Source organism: Apium graveolens, chromosome 9 (genome assembly GCF_009905375.1).
Source record: "Apium graveolens cultivar Ventura chromosome 9, ASM990537v1, whole genome shotgun sequence".
NCBI classification, from domain to species: Eukaryota; Viridiplantae; Streptophyta; class Magnoliopsida; order Apiales; family Apiaceae; genus Apium; species Apium graveolens.
Genome location: NC_133655.1, coordinates 242,481,505 through 242,495,039, shown reverse-complemented (window position 1 = coordinate 242,495,039; position 13,535 = coordinate 242,481,505).

The following is a 13,535-nucleotide window of genomic DNA, read 5'->3' as shown; positions in this document are numbered from 1 at the left end:
TGACCTTTAAAATTTCAATAATTATGTGCTATTGTTCCATTTGCTCTCAACTGTTATTTTACGTTTTTATCATCATATCTGCTTAATTTGGAAACTTGACCCCATATATAAATAAGAATGCCATGCGATACCCTCAAATCATTCATATCTGTTTTGACATAACTCTTATTTCTGGATCATGCCTCCCAAAAAGAAGAACCCAACAACCACATCCACCACAGACCCAAACATTCTTCGACTACTGGAAACTTTGCAACAGCAAACCAATGCTATAGCTCAACAACAACTAACTCTTCAACAACGAATTGAAAACCAAGATAACCGTGAGCCACACCAATCACCTGAACCACCAGTACCACCTAGACAAATTGTCACTTTCATGGCTTTTCAGAATGTGAATCCACCTGCATTTCATGATACCACTGATCCAGTAATAGCTAACACATGGATCAAGGAGATGGAAAGGGCTTTTGAGTTGGTACAGTTAGGAGACGATCAGAAGACGCCGTATGCTACTTACTTCTTGAAGGGTGAAGTCATCTATTGGTGGGAATCAGTAAAAGCTATGGAAGTCACTCAGCAGGTTTCTTGGGAGAGATTTAAGAAATTATTTCTGGACAAGTATTACCCTAAGTACATGCAGAATCAGATGGAACTTAAATTTCTTGAGTTGAAGCAAGGGAACATGACTGTACTGGAGTATGAGAAGAAGTTTACTGAGTTGTCAAGGTTTGTGACGAAGTATACCAGCACTGAGGAGGAAAAAGCTAAGAAATTTCAACAAGGATTGGAGCCTTGGATCAGAGATAGAGTGGCTATGTTTGAGCTTGAAACTTACGCGGGAGTAGTACAGAAAGCTGCTCTGATTGAGAATAATGGGACGCAGTCAAGGAAGGAAAGGGATAACAAGAAGAGGAAGGTTCCATTTTATGGAGAAAAGTCTGAAGTGGGAAGTTCACAAGATCGGAATGTAAAGAGGATCGGATTCCAGAAGGGCGGAAATTTTCAAAAGAAAGGAAATTTGGGTAAAAGGCAAGAATCGAAGGGGAACAATCAGGCAAGCCAAGGGCAAGTTGGAGAAAACAGGTTCCAGAGACCGGAATGCAAGCACTGTGGAAGAAGGCACCTCGGAGTGTGTAATAAGTTGAGCATGACATGCTATAGGTGCAACCAGAAGGGACATTTGGCAAATGAGTGCAAGATACCGAAGCCAGGAGTTACATGTTACAAGTGTGGGAAGACTGGACACATAGCTAGGGAGTGCAAGGCAACCGGACCAGTCAAAGCTTTAATGAATGTGGCAAGTACTAGTGCAAGCGTGCCAGCCGAGGTATTGGCATTACCTCCACCACCTACACCAACCCCGCAAGCAACAGCAAGGACATTTGATCTGAAGATGAAGGATGTTGTTCAGAATTCTGAGGTGATAGCAGGTACACTTTTACTCAATAATATCAAAGCTAAAGTATTGATTGATTCGGGAGCAACAAGATCTTTCATATCAGAATCTTTTGTTGATAAGCTTCAATATGATAAAATGATTATGAGTGAGATAGTAAATGTGGTAATTGCGAACCAAGAGAAGATTCCTGTGAATCAATTTTGTCCAAAGTGTGAGATCGATATTTCGGGGTATAAGTTTTCAGCCGACTTGATACTCTTCAAGTTGGGAGAGTTTGACATAATTTTAGGAATGGATTGGTTAGGAGAGAATAACGCTCAGATTAATTGTAAGACCAAGAAAGTGTATTTAAAGACGAAGAGTGGAGAGAAGGTAGTATTTAAGGGGCAGAGGCAAGAGCAACTATTTCTTACAGTTGTTCAGGCTAAGAAGCTACTTAGAAAAGGTTGTGAGTCGTTCCTAGCTTATGTAGTGGATTCAGAAAAAGGCAGTCCCAGCATAGAAGATATTCCTGTAGTTAACGAGTTTCCCGATGTGTTTCCCGACGAACTACCAGGCTTACCACCAGATCGACAAATCGAGTTCGAGATCAACCTTGCTCCAGGCACGGAACCAGTTTCAAAGGCCCCATATAGAATGGCACCAGCAGAAATGAAAGAGTTGGCGAGCCAGCTACAAGAATTGTTGGATAAGGGAGTGATACGGCCAAGTACGTCGTCATGGGGAGCACCTGTTCTGTTTGTCAAGAAGAAAGATGGGAGTATGCGACTATGCATAGATTATCGGGAATTGAATAAGGTAACGATCAAGAACCGCTACCCGCTACCAAGAATAGATGACCTTTTTGATCAGCTGAAGGGAGCAAAATGCTTTTCAAAGATCGATTTGAGATCGGGATACCATCAATTAAAGATCAAGGAAGAAGACATTCCCAAGACCGCATTTAGGACCAGATATGGGCATTATGAATTCCTAGTAATGCCGTTTGGATTGACCAATGCTCCGGCCGCATTTATGGATCTGATGAATCGAGTATTTAAGAAGTATTTGGACAAATTTGTCGTGATATTCATTGATGACATCCTTATTTATTCTAAGTCGGAAGAAGAACATAAGCAGCACCTCTGGATAGTATTGGAAATACTTCGTCAAGAGAAGTTGTATGCCAAGTTTACCAAATGTGAGTTTTGGTTAAAGGAAGTTCAATTTTTGGGGCATGTCATTGGAAATGAGGGAGTTAAAGTGGATCCGGCAAAGATTGAGGCAGTTATGAGTTGGGAAAGGCCAAAGACTCCTACGGAAGTGCGAAGTTTTCTAGGATTGGTCGGATACTATAGAAGATTTGTCAAGGATTTCTCAAAGATCGCCACGCCATTGACCAAGTTAACCAGAAAGAATCAAAAGTTTGAATGGAGTGCAGAATGTGAGGATAGCTTTCAAGAGTTGAAGCAGAAATTGGTAACAACTCCGGTGTTAGTACTACCAGATGATCAAGGGAACTTTGTAATATTCAGCGACGCTTCACATAAGGGTTTGGGTTGTGTGTTGATGTAACACAGTAAAGTGATCGCATATGCGTCAAGATAATTGAAACCGCATGAGTTAAAGTACCTGACGCATGACTTGGAACTAGCCGCCATAGTGTTCGCACTTAAGATTTGGAGACATTACCTCTACGGAGAGAAGTGTGAAATATACACGGATCACAAGAGTTTAAAGTACATTTTCACTCAGAAGGAGCTCAATATGAGGCAGAGGAGATGGCTGGAATTGATCAAGGACTATGACTGCTCGATAAATTACCATCCTGGAAAGGCGAATATTGTGGCCGATGCTCTGAGTAAGAAGGAGAGACTGAATATGATGATAACATCAAAAGAGTTATCTGAAGAAATCGAGAGATTTGAACTGGAACTTTGTGCTTGCGGAAAAGTTGAGGAAGTTTGTCGTGCAATGACCTTTCAGCCAACACTAGTAGAAAAGATAAAGAAATGTCAAGAAGAAGTAATGAAGAAAGAGAAGAATCAGTTATCTGGAGAGGAGATTAATACTCAAAGGGATGAGCAAGGGATACTAAGGTTCTCTTCCAGAATATGGATTCCTCATGTACCTGAATTAAAGAATGAGATCCACCATGAAGCCCATAATTCAAAATTTTCAATCCACCTGGGAAGTACCAAGATGTATCGGGACTTAAAGCAGAATTTTTTGTGGCCAAATATGAAGCGAGACGTGGCAGAATGGATTGCGAAGTGTTATACTTGTCAGAAAGTGAAGGCAAAACATCAACGACCAAGCGGATTAATTCAGCCCCTGAAGATTCCAGAATGGAAATGGGAAAATATCGCTATGGACTTTATAGTAGGACTACCGAGAACGAAATCCGGGCATGACGCAATATGGGTTATAATTGATCGTCTTATGAAGTCGGCGCATTTCCTTCCAATAAACGAGAAGTCGTCACTGGACAAGTTGGTTCATCTGTATGTGCGTAAAATCGTACTAAGGCATGGAGTACCCGTATCAATAGTTTCAGACAGAGATCCCCGATTTAACTAGAGATTCTGGAAGCAATTTCAGGAATATCTTGGCACGAAGTTGAATATGAGCACGGCGTACCACCCGCAGACTGATGGCCAGAGTGAAAGGACAATCCAAATAATTGAAGACATGTTGCGCAGTTGTGCAATCGATTTTGCAGGAAGTTGGGACGACCATTTGCCGTTGATTGAATTCTCTTACAACAACAGCTATCATTCCAGTATCGGCATGCCACCATACGAGGCTTTGTATGGGCGAAAATGTAGATCACCAACAAGTTGAGATGAAGTAGGAGAAGGAAGAATTCTCAGCTCGGAATTGGTACAACAGTTGCATGACTCGGTCAAGTTAATTCAGAAAAGGTTGCTTGCTGCTCAAGATAGACAGAGGAAGTATGCGGATCCAGCGCGTAAGGATGTTCAATTCCAAATTGGCGAAGCTGTGTTGCTGAAGGTGTCACCTAGAAAAGGGTTGATGAGATTTGGCAAGAAAGGGAAGTTAGCACCTAGATACATAGGTCCTTTTGAGATATTGAGTCAAGTGGGAAAGGTGGCCTATGAGTTGGCCTTACCACCTCGGTATCAGCATGTGCATAATGTGTTCCATGTGTCGTTGCTTATGAAGTACAATCCTGACGCTAGCCATGTGATAGAATATGAACCTGTAGAAATTCAGGTAGACCTGTCATTTATGGAGCAACCTGTCAAAATACTCGACTGGCAAGTAAAGAGTCTTAGGAATAAGTAGGTAAAGTTAGTGAAAGTACTTTGGAGGAACCCTAAGGTCGAAGAATCGAATTGGGAGTTAGAGTCTGTTATGCGTTCCCGGTATCCTCATATGTTCTCTTTGATTCTGGGGACAGAATCCCTTAAGGGGGAGAGGATGTTACAACCGGTATTTTCGTGAAATATTATTTATGGATTTGGTATAATATTAAAGCCGAATGAAATATATTCAATGATTGTACGTTTGTGTGAGTGAAAATTTCTGCATTATAAATTTGCTTTACGTAGTATATGCTTTTTCAAAGCAAGAGTTTATTTAATTTCTTTATTTTTGATTTATAAGGAATATTCTAAGCATTTGAAAATTTTTCTTTTAAAAGGTATTTTGTTCACAAATTTTGAAAATGATTTTATAAAGTCTCTAAAAATTCAAGTTATTTTATGGTATAAATTTTATAATTTTTGAACTTGTATTTTATTTTATAAAAATAAATCATTATAAATTTTAGTTGTCATATTTAGCAAATTACAAGAAAGCCCTTGCATGCAAACCACCCTCTCATTCTTTTCAAGGACAAAGAGGACAATTCCAACCCCACTAACTCTTATTTTTCTAGCCAATTTCCTTTTTTACCCTTGCATGCAAAATGAACCAAGTATAAGTGGAGGGATAGTCTTGTCAATTCTCCTTTCCACTCAAATTTTGTCAAATCAAATACCATAAAACAAGCAAAGTGTCATGATCATTTTCATACTCCACCCACACCTCACTCTCTCCTCCCTCCCTTCTCCCTCCTCTCGGCCCTCCTTCCCCCCTCACTCTCGGCTTTTAGCCGAGAACCACCCCTCCCCATTTTTCTTCATTCCTCAACCAAGATTCTACTCTTTATACAAGTAAATGTTATTTCCCATACCATGATCATTCATATTTGAAAGAGTTTTGAGTAGAAAGTTTAAGTTTAAAGGTTGCATGTAAAGGTTCTAGTGAAACTCAAAATACAACCTTGATTCTTGTGAGTTTAGGGTTGTTTTTGAGAGGACTACAAGGAATGGAGAAGTGCCAAGTCTTGAGAGGGAAACTCTTGATGATTAAATGGCCATTCCCATCCATTTCATTCGGCCATGACCATATGGGAGCCGAATGAATGGTCCTTAAGACTATTCTTGTTGCTTAACTCAATTTTTGCATGTTTATGTGATAATGACTTGAATTTTGTGGTGAAAATTTAATAAAACTCTTTGCATGCTAAGTGATCATCTAGGTATAGCTTATGCTAGGCTTGCATGTCAATTTTATGATAGAATATATGTAGAAAATATGTTGTTTTGGTTTGCAAAACCCGAAGACATGCATGCATGTGGATTTCTCTTAGAATGTTATAAGATTTTGATCATTTGGAAACATTTTGTTAGTGAGCCTTAATTTCAGTAGGAATAATGTGTTAATATTGATTTATGCTTCTTGTTGCATGGTAATAATTCGTGGTTATCTTTTATAAAAATGCATATCCTGTTGTTTCAAAAACTTAATGATTGGTGAGTTGAGAAATGTGATCTCTTTTGTTTTGCCATAATTGTACCTTAGGTAAGGATGATCTCACTCAAAGTTATTTTGAGAATAAGGGAGTTATTTCAGTAGATTTCCATGTTTAAGTCTTGGTTTGAGTGTTGGGTTGTTGGTAGTTGAGTTTGTCAAGTCAAGACTTTGGAGAAATGAGAGTTATAGTTTCTGCAGAAAATCAGTTTAGTACCCTGAGGTTTAGAGTGAGTTTTGACCATGTCATTGATGTGCACTTTGAGGCCCAAGCCACCAGAAGTTATTATTGGGAGTATATAAAATGTTTTAGGTGTTGGTTGGAGGTTTGCATGTCATTTGGTTAGGTGCATAAGTAGAATAACAAAATCTGTCCAGCAGGGGACAGTGTTGTTGCAACTTAGAAATAGGACGATTTGACCATGTCATGGGTAGGCCCTCATTAGGCCCTGTTGGGCCTTAGTTAGAGGGAGTGTCAGAGAAGTTTTTCCAACCATAGTTCATAGGATATGAGTTAGAACCATGTGTCACAAGTTAATTCAAGTCAGGGCATTTTCTGCCCAGAAAAATAGGGGAACCTTGGACTTTTAGCTTAGGCCTAAGAAGGCCCAAGCCAGGCCCTTGAGCCACATTAAGTTTGTGAGATGCCCTTAGGTCAGGAGAGTCTTGTGTAAAAGTTTTGAAGGAAAACTTGTAGTTTAAGAGTGTCTAATGCACTCAAGAAACCATAGTTGTCATTCTGAAATTTGCACCAGTGAGCACTTTCACTTATCACATAGTTTTAGAGCACTTAGAAGTGAGTATTAGGTCGACCACCATAGTTTTAAGATAGTATAAGGTCAGTAGAGCAAAAGGCACAAGTGAGGGTCAATAGTTTTTGGATAGTTTAGTAAAGGCACATCGAGTTAGGAAGCCAAAATTAGAAGACTATGTCTAGTTTAGCGACCAAGTGACTTACGTTGTGAGTCAAGATCATCCAAGCCTAGTGTTGCATTATTGTATATATGGTGTTATTTAGTATTAATATATGATATGTGATTATGTGGCTATGTGTGTACAATTGTAATTTAAAAGTGAATATAAAATTAAGTGCGTATAGGCCTAAGTGCCATCCGTGTTTAATTTCGGGTTGTAAATAGGTTAAGTTGGTGAGAATATATTATAATGAGGATTATTATTATTTATGTAGGATCTCGAGACGAGGGAAAACTTGCCATAAAGGTCGAGTGAAGCTCCAGTTGCTCCTACCAGTCAGACCAGACCAGCCTTTCTCAAGGCAAGTGATTCAACTTGACCTTCATATTTACTGCTAATGGTTCATATATTGCTGCAACTATCCTGAGTCATGTTGTTATATTTGAATCAAGCGTATCTTATGTTTATCTTTGAATCATATAGAAATGCCATGAACCCTCGAGTATGTTTTGCAAGTAGTTCAAAAGTCTTATCATGACAGTATATTAAAGTAATTCGAATGCCATGATAAAATAAAGAGTTGTTATAGCACTCGGTTGATCCTCTTGATTACCATGCTAATGATTTCTAAGTAATGATATCTCATCCTGATACTTGAACCCATATAGAACCTTACCTTGATACCTGAAAGCCAGATCTTTATCAAAGTTGTCCCTAATTGATTGATACCCCTCTTTCTTATCCTAAAGCTTGTCAATTCTGATATATCCTGAGCTAAAAATCATTTCTTCATACCTTAACACCCTTGGTATTCATGAAGCTTACATTCTTGATGATCCAGCACTTGAACCTTGATGAGAAACCATTGCTTTAAGCCCAATTTGGCACTTCCTTTCATGATATCCAAGAGCCTCACTAAATTCCCTTGTCCAAACTTTGATACATGAAAACCATTCAGTTACCCTAATAGAGTTTAGTTTTGTGATTCATGGATCTGAGAGTTAGCACCATTTCCCCGTGTTTCGAGTTGATCTATAATCCCTTGATAAAGATGTTTACTGTAAAAAGAGATTTTGTCATAATTCGACATCAGTTTTTGAAATAAATAAAATATGGGTTTTTCAGTCCCAAAGGGGGATAAATGTTTTCTTTGAATGGTGGATCTGGACTGAGACGCGAGTCCTTTCCACACTTATATTAGGCTTAAAAGTTGCCTAGGGATTCTCATTAATGTTTTAGAACCCAGCGAGGTTCGGGATTACTTCGCGGCTGATCACCGGCTATAATCCTTAGCGTCATAAAATGATTTTGATTAAGACATGATTTTGAAATTGTTTTGATACAAGTAAAAATGATGCCATCACCCATAGTTTTATTCCTCGTTATTATTGGATATGTCTTTCCATTGTCATTCTTTAATATATATCTCGATTTATGTTTTGTGTCGTACTGTTAGCACTTGCTGAGCATTTGGCTCACTTCTTGCTTTACCCTGATATTACAGCTAGCAGTTATGGTTAGATTCAAGCAGACTGCCCGTAAGACATGTGATGTTGATGCTTATATTCGAGCTCAGGTAGAATAAGTAATAATAGTTTGTGTGAGGACTCGGTATTTAAAATCAGATGTAATAGTTGGTAGTGTTGGGCTGTTCCAAACCCTAAACTGTAAGATCTTGGAGTTGGTTGTGTATTCTTCTTTTAAAATGTTGTAATAGCTATATTTAATTTTGCTGTTTAAGTTGGGGGCGTGACATAATCGACCAAACACTCATATAATTCGTGTGATGGAAGGATTTGAGACTGTTACGTTCCGCTCAAAATTTGATTCGTGGCCTCAAGCAACTGAGACAAAAGAGTTTGAGGATGGTAGAGGCAAGGTTGCTGGTGAGTTTATTTTTATGTTCTCATCCCCTTTCATAATGTATAGTATAAAAATGGAGTTTTCTATCTTTGGTATCTTAATCCTCATTTAAATTCTACTTCCAGTTGGATTATTATTAATCTTAAATGTTCTACAATGTTTTTTTAGCAATGTTCAAACGCCAAGGGGTAGATGTTAAGGGGCTTATGAAAGAAGAAGAACCAGTGAGGGAAGAAGTTGAGCCGCATATTGATTACACAGGGGACTTGCAGGTACCTACTACTAAGTACAATTGTTGTCCCAGAATGTAGTTGTATTCAATAGCAAAGCAGCGCAAGTTGTGTTTATATAAAAAAAACTACACACGCTTATCCCGTCAAGGGTGGAAATCTTTTATGCAGCTAAAATGCTTATCTACACTCTTTCATCTTTCCAATATGAACAATAATTCGTTATCTTTCTTCTCACGACCCTTCACATACAAAAAAAAACCTCACAATATTAATTCTTTATTTATCGGTCCTTACTACCAGCATAAAGATACACTCATGTTTTCACAACCCCAGTAGTTCAGGCAGATTAAGGACATTTAACACAAAAAAGTATAATACAGACTGTATGGAGGGCATAGTTAGTGGTTTTTTTGTTAATTGTATATTCTGCGTGGTTGGACAGGTAGGAGGGTGAATGGAGAAGGAAGGCTCTTCTTTCAGACCCTGATGATTCAAAGTTTTACGATGGAGACTGCTATATCTTCCATTATACATATCCTGGGGAAACAGGAGAGGAATATCTTGTCGGGACATGGTTCGGAAAGCAAAGCGTTCAGGTGATTTCTACTTACAGGGTTAGATTGTTAAGGTTCAGGTGATTTTTCTTGCATTAATTTTGATCATGTGTTATTTTAATATGTGAGTGCAATACATGTACCAAGAGTCTAAAAGTAGTCCAAATACAGGGGATCTGAGAAAATTATTAATCTGCAACTGGCAGTACATGCAGAAGCGTTTTTTTTTACATAAAACAAGAAATAAGGTTTCTGCACACAATTTTTATAACCAAACAAATGTCCTAAAGGCTACAATCTAAAGGCTAAAGGGATATTGGAGATACACTAATAGAACGGGGGAGTGAAGTAGAAAGCTTGAACTCAATATTCACACGTTTAGCCGAGTGAGTTGTCATTTTATTTTGAGTCATGATATAAGTTCTTTGTTTGAATATTGTAAGTATTTTCTTGTAGTTCTGAGTGGAAAGAGACCCATAGATGTATCATTCATTGAGAAGGGCTTCAACATTGTCGAATGGGTAATTATCTTACCTCCCTATTTACACCTGATATAAAAGTAATAAAGTTCTCCTGCTATGGTAATATTCACCTTATGCTAGTAAGATCCTTTTCAGAAGGCTACTTTTGATTTCAAAACCAATGTTTAAAGGGTATATTGAATTATTGAAACTCATCTAGACAATTTTATGTCTAATGTTGCAATGTTGGGACATTCTGTAGTACTATTGTATGGATAACTTATTTCTACTTCAACAGAGTTGCTTTTTGTGTTATTATGCAAAAATGGAGTTTGCACTGATCTTTCCATATATATTATGATTTGATGATTTTTAGTAACAGAGTCGTCAATTATGCATAAAATAGAGGCTCTTGGTATTTCTAGTAACAAGATGACAATGATATGCTTCAACATAGAACTGTCTACATATACTGTTGTGGAATGTGATCTGCTATAATGGGTTGCTGTGGAATAGTCTGCATATGATCTAGTAACAGGATGTGGAATATGATCTTCTTCAACATAGAAGACTAGTAGGAAAATTTCATTTTGACTTCATAATGTTTAGATTTGAGAATTATGTTTTTGATTTTGTCAATGATGTATATTGGAATACTTTGTATTAGTTTGATAATAATAATGAAAGTTGTGGTTATTTAGATGTGATTCATTTTACTTATTTTAGTTTTTGGTATTTTAATGTATATATATATATGTGTATTATATATATAATAGGTAAATATGTAACCACAGATATCGGTTAATGACTGATGTTTTATCATGTCTAATATATCGTTTCAATTTATGAAAGCGTTGTTGTATAGGTACAATTGACATCGTTTCTTGTTTTTCACATCGATTACTAACCGATGTCTTAGTATATCTAATACATCGGTTATTTATCTAGAAATGATGTATAATGTTATTTTTCATATCGGTCCAGAACCGATGTAAAAATAGGGACCTTTTACTACACCCACGTAGACATCGGTTTTTAGCATTTTTCACAACAGTCAATAACCGATGTCTATTGACGTTTTTCTTGTAGTGTATTAATCATATAGTAAATCTTATAACGTAAATGTATGAACGGTTTGGATCCCAAATGTGGATATTTGTCTCTGTTTAGCATTTAGTTAGAGTAAGTTCAAGAGTGCCCTAAAAACTTGTCTTAAGTTAAAATTTGAAGCACTTTGGATAAGAAGGTGCTCCAACGATGCCCTAGTGGTACCTTAAAACACTAGGACATTCATCATGTGCCTCATTTTTAAGGCACCACTAAGCATGCCTTATCTCATTTTTTTTCAATTAACCCTTTTTACATATCTCTCTCCTCTCATCATTTACTTTCCCTCCTTATTATAATTCAAATATATTATTATTTTAGCAATAAGGCACAAATATAAGGCATATTGTTGGAGTTGATATACAATAAAATTGTCTTAAATCACTATGACCCAATATTATATTATATTTATAAGGCATTTACTAGGACATTGTTGGACTTGCTCTTACAATTTACAATTAACTATTCAGATTTCAGGGTCTGTTATATTAAATATTAATATAAAAGGTACTTAATCCAAGTTCTTAGACTAGGGCTTGTTCAAGTATGCTCTGATTGATGTACCCACCCACCAAAACTGAAAATCATAGCAAAAGGTTAGGGACCTTACTCTTTACTTTGTTAATGCTTGATGAAAATGAACTTATTTTTGGGGATCTACATGTTTTACACTTGCAAGCACCTCAGGCGTACATACTAACATCTGAATGGATGTGATATTGAAACACATTTTAAACATTGTTGAGGGAGTTTAGGAATAGGGACAAGAAACTTGAACGGTAAAATATACTTTAAAGCCAGTATCTCTTTCCAAATTAAATATTGAAGCTATTTCACTTGCTAAATGTTATTGTGGCTGTTATTATCTTTTGTTCCAAGCTGTTTCTTAAAAAATGAGAAAAATATAAGGATCCCCTTTTCTTATGTCAAAGATATATCACCGAAGTTATGTGCTTTTTTCAAGATAATATGATTCCTCAAACACCAACAGTTTCCGTGACATGTTAGATTGAGGTGATACTGTTGGAAACGTGAATGGACTCGATCAAATATTTTGATAATATTAAGACACAAACACGATATTTTATAACCGGATAACACACGCTAATATTAATATCAGAAATAAGAGTTACAATTCCTATTACTTTTACAACTTCAAGCTAGAATTTGATATTATTTCACTAGGCTTCAGCCTTTTGATTCCTATCTCTCTAGAGCTACAACTCTCTTTTTCTCTCCTGATTCACTTCTATATTCACACTGCTGTGTGTTTTCTTTTTTTGGTGTGTATTTATACTACCAATGACCAGATCTATTTATAAGCTTTAAACTAGCTGACATCATTCCTTATATTATTAGCCCACCAAGTGAGACTTTTGAATTATCAAGCTGGCTTTGCAATTTTCTAGTGATCCTCCTGGTCTTCTGGTCAGCCTACCATCTTTCATGGGATTGACTTGAGTATATTCAATAGTGCATAATTGATTTTGTGTATACCTTTTATGCACCTGCACCATCCCTGTGTAAACATGTTTTCTTCGATATGGACTTCATCTGCTTGTTTCTGTATAGCCTATATATTCATCGGTGTTTTAACCATTTTCCAAATAGCTGCTGTGAACACCTTAATAACTGTTTGACTTATCATGTTGCATGCATGTAGATAACTTAATATATTATAGCCTACCATATTTCCTGGGTTTATTCAAGCCTGCTGCTGCGCTTATTTTTTTCCTCTATATTACTACATCTACAACCCAACTGTTATTACTATTGCAAATTCCAACGAGTTTGAAATTCTAACAGATACAAGAGCCTTCGGCCACGAAGGAGCTGGTTGATTGTCAACATATGAATAAAGGTTTGTGCTCTGACACTGGGGACATGATGGTGCAAGAACGTCATGTGGTGGAAAATCCTCTAGTAGATGTTAACAGGGTTAACCAAATTAATTCCTTAGTTGAAGAAGGGACAAGCGTGATGGGGGGTAGCTCTTCTAAAAAAATTTAGATTTTGGAATATGGCAGGGCCACGTGGTTAACTCGGAGTTTGAACACCTACTCGACAAAATTATGCTCAAGTACCCGGAAACCTTTGAGCACTTGAGCTCTAAAAGCAAGAAGTTATGTATAATGAATTTGAATATGTTGTGTATAATGACCCGTGTATTTTATTAAAAAAAATTATTTAAATATGTAAT